Consider the following 19,439-nt stretch of genomic DNA (forward strand, 5'->3'; position numbering starts at 1 on the left):
AAGTAGTTGCAGCAGATATTTTACAGAATTGGAGAAGAATGCAAATCCAAGTTCCAGAATTTGCACAGAACTGTTTTCATAATTACAGAAAGATAACATAACCAGAGCCAAATAAATTTAGCCAAGACTTTGTACTTTGAAAACTGAACTTGACAAAATTATAGAGGCACTACAAATGTGATAGGATAACTGATTGAAAAAAGTTATCCCATATGGATCAATAAGGCAAAGGAAAAAAAATTAAAATAACCAAAGCATGCGATTTTGACTTGAAGCATATTTTTATTTATTCATCATATATGTTATAAATTTACAGAATTTTAATGTATTTATAAAGTATCATGTTAGGATAATATTTGTATATATCATATACATAATTATAATAAATAGGAATGTCTATATTATAGTTACTACAGAATCAGAAAACTGATAATTCCTCAAATGATATTGGATAGCTCTCTACTGAATTTCAGATCTATATATCAGATTTATTTTGGACAGTACGACCATAATGGTCCAGGCACTCAAACTTAGTTTTTCACAATTGGATTCATTTCCCAGATCAGCAATTAGCAAACTTTTTCTCTGTAAAAGGCCAGATGGTAAATATTTTTGACTTTGCAGGCCAAATGGTCTCTCTAATGTTGTAGTGTAGAGATAGTGACAGACAACATGTAAATGAATGAGACTGGCTGTGTTCCAATAAAACTTTATTAATAAAAACTGGTATCAGTCTGGATTTGGTCCACTGGCCACAGTTTGCCAATTCCTGTCTTATAGAGATGATTCAGTAAAGTGGAAAAACAATCAATCTCCTGTAACAGTAAAAAATTTAAGTATCTTTAGTGGGGATTTTCCCCAACTTGTTGTTCCCATCTCTCCCCACTTCCATCTCTTTCCATCACTCCCACGTGACTCCATTATCCTCATCTACTTATATGTCCTATGTGTACCCAAACCCAAACTGTGACTGTCATGTTGTATTTCTTTCTTTTATCCCATCTATCCAGTATTTTGCATGTACAGAGTTTATCCCTTTACAATCTAAAATATGTTCTCATCCCTCTACCCCTTTGCAAAATTCCTGGGATATATTTGACAAATGATTCATTAGAACATCATAGTACCTTCTAGATTCTCCATCCTTCCTATTCTCACTATCATACCTTTTGCTTTCATGTGAAGAATGTAATCTCTTTAATCTTATTTTCAAAACTATTCAAAATCTGAATGCTCTCCAGTGTCAGCTTTAGAAAAGTCAGATCCAAACACTGGATAGAAGGTTATCCTAACCTGCTTGCAGTATTCATAAAACATCCCTTCCTATACTCTGGCATTTGTTCCAAATTCTTCTAAGAACCTTTGCCCACAATTTTCTTCAGAATCTAGACAACACTCAAGCATCCTTTAATATAGTAAAGAGCTCCAGAAAGTTTATATACATTTGATGGCTGATACCTATATTGTGAATGTGTATGTTTAAAATATCTGAGTTCAATAGTGCACTGTTTGTTTGATTCTTAAAAATTGATCAGTTTTACTTTGAAGTATTCTTTCATGGAGTTCTAAGGATTGATTAAATAAATGGGAGATGTTAAGTGACAACTGATGTCAAGAATGAATGGATAGGGGTCACCTGGGTGGCTCAGTCGATTGAGCATCTGCCTTCAGCTCAGGTCATGATCTCCAGGTCCTTGGATAAAGCCCCATGTCGGGCTTCCTGCTCAGTGGGGAGTCTGCTTCTCCCATTCCCTCAGCCTCTCCCCATGCTTGTGCTCTCTCTTTCTCCATATCTTTATGTCTCAAATGAATAAATAAAATCTTTTTAAAAAGCAAAGAATGAATGGATAAGCAGCAAAGCATCTGACATCATAACTATCAGAAAAAAAAGAATAAATTCTTAAAATCACTAATTCAAGAAGACATATATAAATCAATCTGTAAAGACATAATAAAATTTTTCAAGTCATACTGAAGGTATCCTTCAATATCATACTGAAGACTATATATAATGCTTTGCTTTTTTCTCCTGATACTTGGTTTTGTGAATTTGAATTCATGGAGTGAACTAATGCCTTCCTCCCTGGACTAGTTATATCATACCTGGACTTAGTTATATAATACAATGATTTATTCAAACCCCATGATGATTCCCTCACTTTATGTTATTATGAACCTATTTTGAAAAATTCATGAAAAGAGTAATTTCAGGGAACATCTTTGAAGATAAAAGTTGGTTTAGATATTCACAGCACTAGGGGATTTATTTGTTTGCATTTGCCTTGCTTTTGTGATATTATCAAGAAATAACATAGGTCCTAACAGAAATAAGGGAATGTCTGTCTATACATTATTAAGGAAATATTTCAAAAACACCAGGATATCTATTTTTAATTTTATAAAGAACATATAGATTCAGTAAATCAAATACTGATATGGAAAAACATGAATTTAATAAAATACTTGGCATTTTTACTCATTTATGAAGTTTACAAAACAGGATAACTTCTTTTTATAAATAAGGGAGTAAAACCACATCATAAATGGCTACACTATAAAGATACAAATTCAGAATATGTATTTTATTCTCTTTGGTTAAAAAAACTACATGTTATACATGTGAGCAGATCACAAATTGATCTAAGATATAAATTAACCAACCAAGATGCATATATTTTTAATAGAGGTAGAAGCAATGTTTCAAAATTCAAATACATGTAACCTTTTAGGAAATTACATAATTTATAGCATTAACTACTTGCTTTCCTTCCCTATCTGTTTTTCCCTTTATCCATAGTAAAAGAAATTTAATTTTTTAGATAGATATAACTTAGGATAAAGAATATATATGTTATCTTCCCATGTTACTTGCTATTGTCATGTGATTCAGGTCTGTCCTGTGAGAAATAAGCATATGTGTCATGTGGCTCTTCTGGTAGCCTTGTAGTAATTAGCCGGCATGCAATTATCCTCTTTTTTCTTAGTTCTTATCATCGCCACTGTCCTCCTCCTCTGTCTCCATCACTTTGTTTTCTTCTTCCACATCTTGCTCCTTTGTTCATAAGACTCTAAAGTGAACAATAATGAAAATCTTTCATGACAAAAAAAATGTGATATATTGAGATCCTTGGTAGCTATTTAATAGAACTTGATGGAAAAACATCATTATAAATATTTTCTAAATTTTCACAGGTTTATTAGCCAGTTGGATACTTTCACAGGTTTATTAGCTAAATTTTCACACGTTTATTGGCCAATTGGATAATTTCTTTAGGAAAATATTATTTAAGTCCTCTGGTTTATTTTCCCTCAGTATTTTTCCTTTGTATTTTTATGTTAATTAATACAATTTTTTATGTATTCTTGATTGTATTACTTAATAATTTATGTTATGCAGTATCCTCTCTCCATCTGTATCATGTCATATTTTGTGGTGCCTTTTGAGACAGAGAAGTCATTACTTTTAATGCAGTTGGTTTACAATTGTTTTTGTTTGTGATTTTTGTGTCTTGTTAAATAAATCTTTTTGCTCCCAATGCAAGATCGTGGCTATGTCCTTATAAACCTTCATAATTTTGCACTTTTCAATTTAGAACACTGATCTACCCACCTTACCCCTAAATGCCTTATAGTTCCTAAAAAATTTCTGTAAATTCCTTTAACTTTTTTCCATATATACTCTTATCATCTGTTTATCATTTTTTCCATCAGTTTTACTTAAATCTTTCAAATATTTTTTTGGCCTTACTCTGCTGACCAGGACTCAAGTGCAATGTTGAATACTGTTAGTGATTGTGGAAATTCTTTTATTCCTCATATTTTAATATTCTAAAAAAATTATTCCATCTGGATTTTTTATTTGTCCTTTGTGACAGGATTGGACCCAATAGCCCAGTCTGCCATTGTGAAAGCAAATATTAAGCTTCCTCTATCTTCTAGGAGAAAGTAGTTTTCTTTCAATAAATTAATTTTGATAGAATAGGTGCAGTGTGGGGCCCGCGAGACCCCGACGGCAGGCGGCAGCCCCGCGCCCCGAATCCAGCACCTCTCCTCAGCCCACTGGCCTTTGCCTGCTCACCAAGGCTGTGCCCTCTGTCCTTTGGCAAAGGAGTGGAATTTCATCCCTTACCGCCAACGAAGTAAGGTACACTTCATCGGTCAAGTATGACTCGGAGAGGCACTTCATTGATGATGTCCACCTGCCCCTGGGCCTGGCAGTGGCCCCCTGTAGCTATGGTCACCTGCCCCCCAACTGCACCTGGTGCAACTACAAGGCAGAGGTACACCTCAAGCCCCACCACAAGCCCACCCGCTTCCCCAGCACCACCATCATCTACCCCAAGTACCCCAAGACCGTCTACACGACCACCCTGGATTACAACTGCTGCAAGACGCTGAGGAGGTTTCTGTCCAGCGTGGGGCTCGAAGCCACAGAGCTCCCAGGCAGCGATGGCCTCCCAGATGAGTGCTGACATGAGCCTGTGTGGGGTTGGACCAGCTCTTCCACTGCCCTCCACGGCCCTCGTGCCCCAAAGGAGTCTGACCTAGCCCATACCTCTAAGCCTGGCCTGGAGAAGGAGAAAATGTCATGGTATCCTACAGTCATTGAGACGATTTGTTTTTCTAAAGTGTTCAAATTATTTTCAAAATATTTCCAGTTTTATGCTGTGCAGCTTCCCCCAAAATCTCAATTCGATGAGCAAATAGAAAGCCAACTGGAGCAAAAGAAAAATGGGCCCAGTTTGAAATAGGGAGGAAAGAGAGAGCTCTTCTTCCATTCTCAGTCAGCCTGTTAGCCCGAGGAAGAGTGTGGAGAAAGTCTCCGGGATGGAAAAAGTGAGTTTTAAGAACTTTCAGCCCAGGATGTCTTCACTGACAGTGGTGCTAGTTCCATGAGCTGACATCCAGATGGGTCCCATCTGTGGAAGGCTGAGTCCCATTCCCTAGTTTATTCCCATTTCCATTTGTACTTTCCTGTGTCACCAAAACTCCTGGGATTCTCCAAACCCTTTTCATATCAAAAAAAACCCCAAACCACAGTATAAAATAAAGATGCCTGTTTAAAAAAGAAAGAATGAAAAGGTTCACCCTGTTCTCACCTCTCTTCAGAGGAGTCAGGTCCACCAGGGGCCAGTTTGACAGCAATGGCTTCAGTTCTGGTTCCTTCACCTGGTTGGCTCCAAGCATAGGCTATGGCAAAGCACTTTGAACCCTTGGCATCTGGTAATGTCTCCACAGGCTTGTGTAACTCTCCTGATATGTATTTTGGGGTTTCCAAATACTTGCCTATTTTTCTCATAAGGCAAAACGTAGCAGAGAGAAACAGCATTTTGAGAGAATGCTTAGGGAAACCACTTTTGGGGGACTCCCCAAGAGGGCCTCACTCCCAGTGGGAAGGGCCGGTCACACCCAGGACTGCATGGCCACTGGGAGAGGCAGATGGAAATGTTTCTGGTGATCTGTTTCATCTGGATGAGTCTCCTCTCCAGGGACCCTGGATCAACTTCGATGGTGCCAACACCGCAGAGGAATCCTGCCCCTGACTTTAGTCTAAGCCCAAAGGAGCCCTCCCTCCAGGTGAAAGAAAGGCTCAGGGATTGGTGTCATGAGTCAAACTCCCAAACCTGGGCGCTGTGGTGATGGCACTCATTTCTTGTAAGTGCTTACTGTAATGGCAGAGACAATCAGGGCGTGAGGTGCAAATGCACAACACTTTGTGAGTTCAGTTGAGTTGGCCTCAGTAGCAGAAAGGGGGGTGCCTGGGGGGCTCAGCGGCTGAGAGGCTGCTTTTGGCTCAGGACATGATCCCAGGGTCCAGGATTAAGTCCCTCATAGGGCTCCCTGCATGGAGCCTGAGTCTCCCTCTGCCTGTGCCTCTCTGTGTGTCTCTCATGAATAAAGAAAAAATAAATTCTTAAAAAAAAAAAAAAAAACAGCAACAGAAAGGGCCGCTGGGCCAGGGGGTGTGGTGGGCCAGACTGTATCTGGCTTCCACCCCCTGCTCACCCTGCCTCCCCACCAGCCCATACTTCCTCCTTCTGCCAATCCCTGAGGTTTTTGAGTGAAGAAAGGGGCAGGTGGCTTTTTCTCTTCCAATATTGGAAAGAACAATTGCGAATATTTTCTTTGAATATGTCCAAATTATATCATGTGCTCAAGGGCTGTAGAGTTTTATAAGCCCGAATTCCCGCTGTATTTTAGGGTTTCTTTTGATGGTTTCCATGTGTCCTGAAAGTAGAATCGATAGCTCTGTGGGTACCCTGGAGCCACAGTGGGGATTTCTGTTCCGGTCCGAGGAGAGCAGGTGTGATTATCATCCCTCTCATTTAGAGTCACTGGAAACCTCTAGAGCCAAACTGTCTGGTGTCCTCTTCAGCTTTTTTTTTTTTTTAATAAATTTATTTTTATTGGTGTTCAATTTGCCAATATATAGAGTAACACCCAGTGCTCATCCCATCAAGTGCCCCCCTCAGTGCCCGTCACCCAGTCACCCCCACCCCCTGCCCACCTCCCCTTCCACCATCCCTTGTTCGTTTCCCAGAGTTAGGAGTCTCTCATGTTCTGTCTCCCTCTCTGATATTTCCCACTCATTTTTCTCCTTTCCCCTTTATTCCCTTTCACTATTTTTTATATTCCCCAAATGAATGAGACCATATGATGTTTGTCCTTCTCCGATTGAGTTATTTCACTCAGCATAATACCCTCCAGTTCCATCCATGTCAAAGCAAAGGGTGGGTATTTGTCATTTCTAATGGCTGAGTAATATTCCATTGTATACATAGACCACATCTTCTTTATCCACTCATCTTTCAATGGACACTGAGGCTCCTTCCACAGTTTGGCTATTGTGGACATTGCTGCTATGAACATTGGGTGCAGGTGTCCTGGTGTTTCACTGCATCTGTATCTTTGGGGTAAATCCCCAGCAGTGCAATTGTTGGGTTGTAAGGCAGGTCTGTTTTTAACTCTTTGAGGAACCTCCACACAGTTTTCCTCTTCAGCTTAAACAGTGTCATATGCATCTGTCATACTGGATGCATATGCATATGCATATGCATCTGTCATACTGGATGCATCTCTGGGTGGATCCTGCAGTTGGGTCCATGGTCCTGAGTTTGCTGTAGTGGGGACTGGTAAAGAGGGCACTCTGGGACTCCGTGATTACCTTCCTCACTCAGAGTGACAAACACTATCTGCCTCTGGAAGAGTCAATTATGTAGCATTTCTTGATAAAAATGTTTTTTTTCTCTCTGATTTCATAATCATCTCATTCAAGACAAGTGGTAAATGTAATTTTTAAATTATGTTAAGAGAGTTCCCAAGGCTTTATTCTGGCCCAATGGGGATACTTCAATGAGCTCAGAACAATATTGTGGGCAGCATGACAGGAGAGATATATGGGAGAACATGGCCTTGGTGCACAGCCATGTTTTGGGATATCCACGTGAGATTTTGTTTTGTTTTGGGGGTTGGATTAAGTTCAGACAAAGCATTCTAGGTGTGGATAGAATCTGAAATATACCAGTAAAGTAAGTAGAAGTGAGCAATTGTGAATGTGTGATGTGAATGGAAAAGCAGGTTTTATCTTAAGTTATTCACTAGGGAACTAACTGTAGTTCCTTCTAATCCTTTCTTTTTCCTCAAACCTGCTTTGCTGCAAGTTACAGGAAAGAAGCATAAGAAGACATAATGGGACACTTCAGGGTGGATCAAGTGACATTGATCATTGGTGGACTTATGTCCATTTACAAAGTGGCACCCATGATTTTTAAAACTCATTAAAACCAAACATTCCTAAGCATATCTGAGAGATACAGTTTACTAAAGTCTTTTTTTTTCTCAGTCTAAGTTTCATGTAAGAAGGATGATTTGTATTTTCAGAGAAAAGTTGTTTTCTTTTCAAATTCAGACCTTTTAAAGAGATCGATTACCTTTTCACTTGATTCTTTTCTTGTTTCTAACCTTAGGAAATCCAGAATAGTATTTGACAAAAACATTTTTAAAATTTATCTTTGACACCTGTCCCCATTCCATTTTGCTTTGTGACTTCCTCTCATTTAACAATAAATTATCTTTAAAGAAAGAAAGAAACAGACAAAAAGAACAGGTGCAGTATGGACGGACCTTTTCCTACTCATAATGTGAGCCTGAGTTCCATTTAAAATCATTTTTAATAATAAAATATAGTAGTAGTTACAGATGGACAGATATCAAATACTTGTTATCTGCTCTCAGAATTATTAGGTGCTATGGGAAATTCACAAATGTTTAAGATTCCTTTACAATTTTTGGGATGCTCAAAATCATGCAAGTATCCCAGATAATAGAATTAAGGATTGATAGTCTTAAAAAGAGATAGATATCTTGATATTATTTTTGGCAATGCATAGGCCTGTAGCTTCCTCCACCCACTCCACACAGTGGTAAAATATGATTAACAACTAGTATTATAACAAATCATTTAAACAGATATTTTTGAGATTCTAAGGTGATATTTTTAAAATTATCTATAGGAAAACATTTATCCACTCACCAGATTGCCAGACTAATTAGAAGAGTAAAAAGTAATACTTGCTGAGAAGTGATACCTCTCTTGTTAAGACACTTTAAATTAAAAAAAAAAAAAATCAAGATGGAAGGATGCCTGGTTGGTTTCGTTGGTCAAGTGTCCAACTCTTGAGTTTGGCTCAGGTCATGATATCAGGGTCATGGGAGGAAGCCCCACTGGTCATGGAGTCTGCTTGGGATTCTTTCTCCTCTTCTCCTTGACCCTCCCACCCTTCCCTCTTTCAAAAAAAAAAAAAAAAAGAGGAAAAATAATCAAGATCTATACACAAAGTTGAGCATCTTCCTCTTCTGTAACTGCATGTACATTGCACATTTATAAATCACTTTCGGTAAAAAAAAAAAATGGTTTTGATCTAACAGAGAGGGTATGTTCATATATTCTTTTAATGTTCTAAGAAAGATTATTTAATTTTTAAGATTTTGAAATACTCTAGTGAAAAAGTTATCTACAGCTAGTTTGCCACTGAATTTGATGATTTTTAGAAATTCTGTCTTTAGAGAATAGAAAGCTTAAAACAAGTAAGTAAATTTTAAATAGATTTGACTAGTTAGATCTGTTGCCATAAAAAGGAGGGAAAAGGAATTGACAGAAAAGACAAAGGTAAATAATTTATGTAGTTTTCTTTTAAGTTTGCAAAAAACAGGTAACTTAAAAATATATGTGCAAAAACTCATACAAATTAAAATTCTATGTTCAGTATATGCCAAATGTATATTTTTATGCCAAGTGTATATTAATAAAGACTGAAAAAAATATATACACCCATCCTTAATATTATAGCATGAAGTGAAAATGCGTAACAATGGTTAATATGTTCCTGCAGTTATTTGCAACATGTAACTACTACTTTGTACTTTGAATTATTTAATGCATAATTATACATGTAAAATTAGATTAAATTGCTACTTAAATTAGCAATCAAAAGGTTACAACCAAGTGAACTATGTGTTGTATAACTTTTTCTGAAAGATTTTGACTCTATACTTGTATCAAAGAAGATAATCCAATAATTATTTTACGATCAGTCATTTGACTATTATAAAATTACAGAAAAGAATATGGAAATTTGCCAAAAATTTCTAGTATAGACAGTACAAACTTCTATGTTTATAGTATATGACCCTACAGTATTTAATTCATGGTTAATCTGAAGTTTAAAATTATTGTAAAGTATTCCAAAAATTATGGAAATCCTGTAGTGAGAACAGTAGAATCTATTCTGTTTATTTTAATGTGGTATGAATAGTACAGATGAACAGTAAAAAAACTGGAAATATAAATATATCAAGAAAATACAAAAAGTCATGTTTGTATGTTAGAGATAATGTTGCTAATATTTTAGTATATATCTTTATGGTTATTTTATATATGAATATGATATTATATGTAGGTATAGATTTAAGTATGTGTATATATATATATAAAAACATATATGCACTTGCATACATATATGTATATACTCATACATTTTTCAAATATCATAGATACATTTCCAAATCTTAATGTATTCTTTTTTTTTAAGATTTTATTTATTTATTTATGAGAGACACAGAGAGAAAGAGAGAGAGAGAGAGAGAGAGAAGCAGAGACACAGGCAGAGGGAGAAGCGGGCTCCATGCAGGGAGCCTAATGTGGGACTCGATCCTGGGACTCCCGAATCATGCCTTGGGCCGAAGACAGGTGCTAAACCATTGAGTCACTCAGGGATCCCCCAAATTTTAATGTATTCTTTTACCACATACCTTTAATGGTTGTATAGTATTTCATTTATGAATGCAATAATTTTTTCCTTTTAAAAAAATATCTATTTCCCAAATGTAAAAAGCAAGCATGATTCCAAAAATATTAGGTGTGGACTATTTGAGAAAAGTACTGCATGGCAAATAAGGACAACTTGCTTTAGGTCCCAGCTTTGTTTTTCCTAGTGTACTTTATCAATTCTAAGAATCACCTTTTTTTTCTATTGCTCTGGATTCAAGACGTAGCTGACAATTACTATCACCAAGGAAGTTGTAGGGTCCTGCAGTGTACATTACAATTTGTATAAATGGCTTATAGACAGGTCTGGTACAGAATAATGGAGAGCTTGTGCTCTGGCTATACCCCAGAAGGCACAGCAAATGATGCCATATGATAAAACACAGATTTTAAAAACTCTGAACTGAAAAGTGTTTTGGAAGATATGGTTACTACATGAAAAGGATATTTTAGGTATACTCCAAATAGTTTAATTTGCATATATTTTTGTCTTCATAGAGTCACAAGTGATATATGATAAAAATCTATTCTAAATGATTCAGTTCTTCAGTAAATTCTAATGAAAATTATAAGTATAACAAAAGCGCTGTGAAATAATTTGACAGTATTGTTTCTCTGGTGATGTATAAAATGATGGTTCATCAAATAATCAGCAGTGTCTTGAATTTAATGAATTGTATATAATTGTATAATCTAAGACTTTTAATCTATCTAAATAAAGGGTTGACTAAATGGCACATGTCAGAATTATTTCATCAGTTTCTTTTGATCAAGCAGACAGAAACTTTGCCCTCCAGAGATTTACATTTCCCTGAGAGTTTTCATCCAGTTATCATTAATCTTAAATAAAAATGTCCTTATTCTTATTATTACATCTGAAAGATATACACAAACACACATACATGCACACTAATATACATGAACACACCCATACGTGTATCTCTTGTATTTACACTTTTTCATACCTCATACCTCTGCTCCTCATATCTTATTTACTCATTAAAACACCAAAACCTGTGATGTAAGTTCAGTGTTTCAATGTAAATTACCTCATTCAGTTCACTAGTGACTATGTACTATATCTGGTGAACAATTGTTAATCCACATCTTGTTTTCTCTATAGCATTTGAGAGTGTTGGTCATTGTGAGTTTCAGAACATAAGGTCTTATTATATATTTATTTTAGTTTTTCAGGCATTCTTTATTCCCTTCTTACATCTCTTGTGCATGTATTTCAATCATAGTTAAGGGTTTTTTTTCTGCCTCTCATGCTCGCGTCCCATACAGCTGTTTTCAGCTCTACTGTCTATTCATCTTACATTGTCTTTATCACACTTTCTGCATGCTGAAGCTTCAGTAACCCTGCAGAATTATTTATAGATCTGTATTTTCTCCAAGCTAAGATATCCAACAATTTTCTCTACAATTAACTCCAGAAGACTCATGAGCCTCATTAATTAACTTCCTTTCCATATCTGCTTTTGCTTCCATCTTCTTAGGACAATACTGTCCTTCGCTCTGGGCAAGGGTAGATATTGCCCCTTGTCCTCATCTTTAGAGGGCCCTACCTCTCAGGTAATATAAAATTTACAAATTACCACTTGAGCACCTCTGCCAATTGGAAGATTGCTAGTACAGGTTCTGGTATAGGGTAACCTATGATCCCAAATATTCTTTTGTGATTAACATGATCTCAAGGCTCCAAATGTTTCTCTGCATTTCTTTCCTCTGCACCGAACGTGGGTGTGACTGTCAATACAGGATGCTTCTTCAGAAAGCCAAGAGGACTTCTGTTGAGACTTGAGAAACCCATAGTGCTCCTGTACCAAGCTCAAATTAACAAATATCTAGACTTTTTCCTTAATCTCCTGTGCTTTTTAAAATATCTGATTTAATTTTGCCTATTTTTTTTACAAATGGAATTTTTATGAATAGAATTACATAATAGTTTTTCTTTTCTCTCTTCTTTCATGCAGATGTCATGGGTTTTTAATACTCCTCAAAATGGTTTCTTACACGAGTCATTTATTTATCTTCATTATTCAGATTGCTTGCTAAGCTGTTTTTTCTTTGCTTGTTAGAGTAGTGTTAAAATCTCCCACTTTGTGAATCTGCTTATTTCTCCTCATAGCTTTTTTGAAATATGCTTCATACATTTTGGGATCATATTACTAGGTGTCTAAAAATTTAAAGTGTGAGTATTTCCCTAGAAATTGTAAACTTTTTATCAATATGAAGTTACCCTAATTATCCACTTTAGGCTAGGTTGTCTGATGACATAGTTACAGTACCTTCCCTTTTGTCACTTTTGCAAAGCCTTTCTTTTTGCCATTATTCAAAGGTAACTTTTCTGTATATCTTTTATGCATCACATACAATGAGAAATTAGCTTTCTAAATCCAAATGGTAGCAATTGTCTTTTAAATAGATCATTTAGTCCATATATGCTTAATGTCATTTCAGAAATGTTTGACTTAAACTATCTTTTTATGTGTTTTCTAATTGTCCTTTTGTTTATATTCTTATTTTCCCTTTAAAAAAAAAGTTTGGCTACTTTGGGAATTGCATTTTTATATTTACACTCTCATTATTTTACTTCTGTTAGCTTGTAAGTTATGCATTGTTTACAAACTTTTAGTGGTTGTCATGAAACAGGGTTCAGCTAGCTATTCTAGTCCCTATAAACCATTTCCTACCATGCCTGTCATTTACCTATTGTATTTGACTGTTTTTGTACTACTGTGGCAGAGCTGAGAAGTTGTGAAAGGAACTGTGTAGCCCATAAAGAGTAAAATATTTACTGTCTGTCCCTTTATAGAAAAAGTGTACCTACCACTTCCCTAGAAAATAAAATATCAGATTTGAATGTGACTACTTTTCCATGCAAGATAGTTACAGGGGTCGGATATAGCCACTTTCTCCAAACAACTAAAATGTCAGACAAGAGATGAAAAAATAGTTTTTAAGGCACTGAACATCAGGCAGGAAAAGACAATGATCCCTCAGAGATGAGAAACAAATGAAAAGAGCCTTCGCTGTGGTGATTTAATGCCTGGACACAATTTCTAGATTATGAAGGAGAGGAGGGTAAACTCAGGCAAAGCCTAGATTTCAAAAATATTTCTTCAACAAGTCTCACTACTATCTATGCTATCAACTCTATTACTAATCATATCTCCTACTTTCCCTATAGACCCTCAATACAAACTTTTTATTTTTTAATTTTTTATTTTTTAAAGATTTATTTATTCATGAGAGAGAGAGAGAGAGAGAGAAGCAGAGACACAGGCAGAGGGAGAAGCAGGCTCCATGTAGGGAGCCTGACATGGGACTCCATCCCAGGTCTCCAGGATCAGGCCCTGGGCTGAAGGCAGGCACCAAACCGCTGAGCCACACAGGGATCCCAATACAAACTTTTTAAAGACAGCTTTTAAACTTCCAGTGGTTTTCTCAAAAGTCGGTTGGTTTTGTCTTGTTGTTACTTATTGTTATTGTTGTCAGTCCCTGAAAACCATGTTTCCATCTCTTTAATTTCTCCTGGGTTGATCTTGTGAGTGAGATTCAAACTGTATGAATAATCTTTTTAAATAACTTGGACCCCTTTTTACTTTTTTGGTTATTTTCTATATAACCTTCTTAGTTCTCTCCTGATTCAGCTCTTGACATGACTATGGCAGTGTCTTACTACTACCTCCTTCTCTTCAGTACATTACTTCATTATCATCCTTGCTACCTTCGGGCTCTATCTAGTACAAAGTTTAATTAATCATGACCATCTCCCTGCTCAAAAATTTTAAGAAAGACCCATATATTATGGGATGAGTTAATATATTTGCATGGAAAACTAATCCCATCATGATCTTTTAGAGTCTAGACCACTCCCATCAGAGGATGAGTACAGTTACCAAATTAAAACTTACCTGAATGTATTCTGAAGATGTTTTACCATTTTTAATGCTATAAGGCAACATAAATATTTAAAACAGTATAATGTAAAATCACTGCCTAATGACTAATTTAATTATCAACATGAATTGAATCTCTAGCTTACAATACTTATGTGTACTAAACACATGAAAAATAAATATCATTATCCTAATGATATCCACTAATTTAGGCAATTGTTCATTAGAATAGCCCTATTTACTTAGTCCAATATATAAGATTTTATTATATAAATGCAAAACTGTAATATGCCTATATTATAATTACATGATTTTAAAGCTATTTTCTAAACACATAGAAGAGATGGCATCAATTCATCACATTTATTTTCAACTATGAAATTAAATTTTATGGAAAATAATAATATAACAAAAAGATGTTTTCTCCTTTGCACTTGAGTTTATGCACTGTCTTATGCTATTAACCTCAAAAAATAGTCTTGTTACCAATGAAAGAGAAATGATAATACTTGATACAGAAGCAGAAAATCAGTTACAGATATAAGAATAAAATATTTATATTTATATAGAAAGCATGTTTTCTAAAACTTTAGTCCAAACATTGTTAAAGGGATAAGAAATGTTTTCTCTTCAAATGGACACAGAGAGGTCACATATCTATTTTTATATAATTAAATAAAAGCATTTGTCAAATCTTGAAATTTTAGGTTAAAGTGGTAGAGAGATGCAAATTTACTTTTAGTTGATCTTTGGTCTGTTTCTATCTGGATCTTTCAGCCGTGTCAGAAAAAGTGCATGAAATCAGCCATTACATTACTTAAATTAGGTTTTCTGGAGAACATTAAGGAATAAAAGGATACATTTAAAGTCTATACTAGGGATCCCTGGGTGGTGCAGCGGTTTGGTGCCTGCCTTTGGCCCAGGGCGTGATCCTGGAGACCGGGGATCGAATACCACATCGGGCTCCTGGTGCATGGATCCTGCTTCTCCCTCTGCCTGTGTCTCTGCCTCATTCTCTCTCTCTCTGTGACTATCACAAATAAATAAAAATTAAAAAAAAAAATAAAGTCTATACTATGAAGACATTTTTGCATATGTTGCAGTTGTTTCTTTATGATGCTATAAATATAGCATTTAAGCAAGTAAATAAAGTATCTAATACATTTGAAAAATACTTAAAATAACTCTTAGGTGAGTTTTCAAATACATTTACTAAGATATTTTCTTCTGATACTGCAATTTGAAAATAGGGTTTTTGATATGTGCCTATTTTCATATTTTGCGTATTCTCCTTTATGTTTTAATCCCATTAAAGCCACTAATTTGAAATCACTCTGTCCCAAAGAAGCCCTAAAATGGCTCTTAATTTCGAAAAGGACCTTTCAAATTAAAAAGTATATTAAAAATTATTTTATTTGAGTTAACTGAGGAGATTGAAATAATAAAAAATATTGCCAAATTATAAGGTAAAAAAAAAAGAAAATTGATGATAAAAGGAAACAGAAAAGGGGCACCTGGATGGCTCAGTTAGTTAAGCATCCAACTCTTGATTTCAGCTATGGTCCTGATCTATAGATTGTGAGACCAAGCCCTGCATCTGGGCTCCAAGCCCAAGTCGGCTTGATATTCTCTCTCTCTCCCTCTCCTTCTGCCCCTCCGCTCACTCTCTAAAATAAATAAATAAATCTTTTAAATAAAAGGACACAGAAAACAGGAAAGTACTCAAGAACAATAAGATTAAAAAACAGATAAAGCAGGAAATTACAGGGCTCAATGAAAACATATGTATCATTGTTAGTTTCAACTTTATCCAACTGTTATCTGCTCACTCAAGCTGTCATTTTCTACTTCTGGATGTTTATATTGTTCATGTTCAGGAACAAAAACTGTATGGCTAGTTTTATGAAAAGTTAGCATTTCAATGTTTGGAAAGCTAATCATTGTATACCCAGCAGCTACTGAACTCTTTTCTCCACAGATAAACTCCATGACTTCCTTGTTTCCTCATCCCTTTTCTCTACTATTTCAAAATAAACAAAAAAAATCTTTTGTATAAGTCAAGTGAAATAATTATAATCAAAAGACTTACTAGGGCAGCCCTGGTGGCTCAGCAGTTTAGCACCACCTTCAGCCCAGGGCCTGATCCTGGAGATCCAATATTGAGTCCTGCATCAGGCTCCCTGCATGGAGCCTGCTCTCTGCCTGTGTCTCTGCCTCTCTCTCTCTCTCTCTTTGTCATGAATAAATAAAATCTTAAAAAAAAAAGACTTACTAAATCATGTGTTTTTATTATGAAGCATATAGTTTAAATTCTAAATTAAAAAAGATTGTTGATGAATTGGTGGTTTAAACCTGCATTTTATGTATTGGCTTAATTTGTCTCTGACATTATGCTGGGCATAAAAATGGTTCAAAACTAATAAAATATAGAATTAGAATTTAGGGGTTACCTGTAATGGAAATGCCTTTATTTTAAGTGGGTGTTTTATGACCAACCAAACACAGAGGAGAGATGAAATGCTCAAGACCACACATTTAGGAAGTATTAGGGTAGAGAATGGAACCTACGTTTTCTTATTCTTAACAACTATTTATGGGGTGCTTGGGTGGCTCAGTCAGTTAAGCATCTGCCTTTAGGCTCGGGTCATAATGCCAGCGAGGCTCCTGGGATTGAGCCCGAGTCCAGCTCCCTCTCCCTCTGCTGCACCTCCTGCTTGTGCTCTCTCACTCTCTCTAAAAATCAAAAACAAAAACAAATAAATAAACAAACAAAAAATACTATTCATGAAGTACCTAACACGCTTTTTGCCTATGTTCTAGGCTGCAATTACTGTCTTTAATAGTTTATAACAATGCTTGCTCCAAATGCTACATCACATGTATTAGTGGTCTTCATGACTGAAAAGAATAGGATCAAAAAGGAGGAACAGAGAGCATGATAGAATATTATCCTCCTCATCCCTTTCACTCTTCTGCTGATTTCTCTGTACCTAGATGTTGAGATGAAAAGAAATATCACTCCATCATTTTGCTTTATCACCTCTTTTGTGCCACCCCTTTGAACTACTTCTGATAATTTCCTCCAGTGAATAACAACCTTCAGTATGGCAATCTTAACCCAGAGACTGTCTTGTTTAGGTTCTTTAGTATTCAAGGTAATTTTGGCTGGACATATAGCAGGTATCAGAAACTCAATATTGCGTAAGTGTTGCCAATGGGAAAGGGAAAAAAACTGACATTTATGAAGTATCTATGGATTTTGGGGATCCTGTGTCTCTACCTCTCTCTGTGTATCTCTCATGAATAAATAAGTAAAATCTTTAAGAAGTATCTATGGATTTTTTTAAAAAGATTTTATTTATTTATTCATGAGAGACACAGAGAGGCAGAGACAGAGGCAGAAGAAGAAGAAGCAGGCTCCCCATGGGGACCCCGATGAGGGACTCTATCCCAGGACCCCTGGATCATGACCTGAGCCAAAGGCAGATGTTCAACCATGCAGCCACCCAGGTGTCCCAGTGTCTATGGATTTTTAATGACAAAATAACTACCGTCATTGAATCATTGCTAGAATTCTAACAGTCCCCAAGGAACTATTATGATTTCCATTGTCAAGACAGGAACAAGGCATTAAAGAGATAGGCAGCCGTCTTCTTACATTAAGCTACAGAGTTTATAGATTAGGTATTATTATTGCTCTTCTTCTTTGTTAATTTTGCTACATAACCTAGTGCTCTTCGTATTATACCATCAGGGATGCTTGCTAATAAAATATCACCAGGATGAAGAAATTGGAGTCTTTTGCCATGGGGCAAATAAGTCAGAAATGAAAGAATTCTAATTAATAGGGAATAAGAAGTAGAAGTTTACATTTTATTTCATCTCGAATGGCATTAGTTTTATATATGAGGGTATAATATGATGAGAACAAAGCTATGGCGAGAGTACATCGATATTGAGAAAACTAATAATATGAGAACTTTAAAATGTTTTAAAATAAACTATATATCCTAACGTTAGGGCAGCCCGGGTGCCTCAGTGGTTTAGCGCAGCCTTCTGCCCAGGGCGTGATCCTGGAGACCTGGGATGGAGTCCCACATTGGGCTCCCTGCATGGAACCTGCTTCTCCCTCTGCCTGTGTCTCTGCCTCTCTCTCTCTCTCTCTGTCTCTCTCTCTCTGTCTCATGAATAAATAAATAAAATCTTTAAAAAAATAATAAAGTTAAAAGAATATAAAGATATATTGAAGTGGCAAAAAGTGAGAATGTGGCATAGGTGAGGCATAATATTGATCAGTGAAAACCTAATCTTTAATTCAAAGAAATTGTTAGATTGGTAAGGGCTGTTTAAAAGAATTTGAGGCAGCTTACAAAGAATTTAAAGAGGAACCAGACAGTACCAGATAAGATAGGACACCTAGAAACTTGAACAACCAGTTCTGGCTTAGGGTTTTATCCATAACTTACTAAGAAAAAGTAAAATTTTAAAACAGATAAAAGATTGTCATTTTAGGGCAGGCCGGGTGGCTCAGCGGTTTAGCGCTGCCTTCAGCCCAGGGGGTGATCCTGGAGACCCGGGATCGAGTCCCACGTAGGGATCCCTGCATGGAGCCTGCTTCTCCCTCTGCCTGTGTCTCTGTCTCTCTCTCTCTCTGTCTCTCATGAATAAATATATAAAATCTTAAAAAAAATTGCCATTTTAGTACTTGAGGATTGCATATTTATACAAGAAAATGACTCTACATGTTATAAGGTGTTAGCGTTTTTTAAAAATAATAATCATAAAGAGAGCCTGGAAAAAAATGTCATTGTAAAGTTACAGGCATTTCTTTACCTCCTCAGAAGGAAAGGCTTGGATTTACCTCTGCAGAAGCTTACCATATTGTTTAGAAAATCAAAAGATAGGCCCCCAAAAGTAATGCAAGTATATTATAAGAAGATAGTCTGTCAGAGGCAAGAAATGAAAGAAACGTGATCAAACAAGCTGGTAAAGTCTGGGAGATTTCTGTCAAATATATATTTATCTATGTTAACTAAAAAGTGATGAACAGTTAATTTCACAAGATGAATTCTGTCATTTATAATTAATATTTTAATTATATTCCAGAATTCCCATATTAAGGCAAAAAAAAAAAACCCCTCATCATTTCTTAGAAAACATTGAATCAAGAATCTAAATAGCACTTACGTCTAACATGCTGATTCCTC

The 19,439-nt window shown here is 35.9% G+C and overlaps 1 long non-coding RNA gene across 1 annotated transcript in view; it reads right to left on the bottom strand.

Moving 5' to 3' along the window:
- Window positions 1-2,652: 2,652 nt before the first annotated feature.
- Window positions 2,653-19,439, bottom strand: part of LOC140608405 (uncharacterized) — a 60,866-nt gene continuing 44,079 nt past the window's right edge. The window contains exon 4 of the long non-coding RNA XR_012010425.1: window positions 2,653-3,068. This is a non-coding gene — a long non-coding RNA (uncharacterized lncRNA). The remainder of the gene's footprint in view (window positions 3,069-19,439) is intronic.

The sequence above is a fragment of the Canis lupus genome, chromosome 17 (genome assembly GCF_048164855.1).
Source record: "Canis lupus baileyi chromosome 17, mCanLup2.hap1, whole genome shotgun sequence".
NCBI lineage: Eukaryota > Metazoa > Chordata > Mammalia > Carnivora > Canidae > Canis > Canis lupus.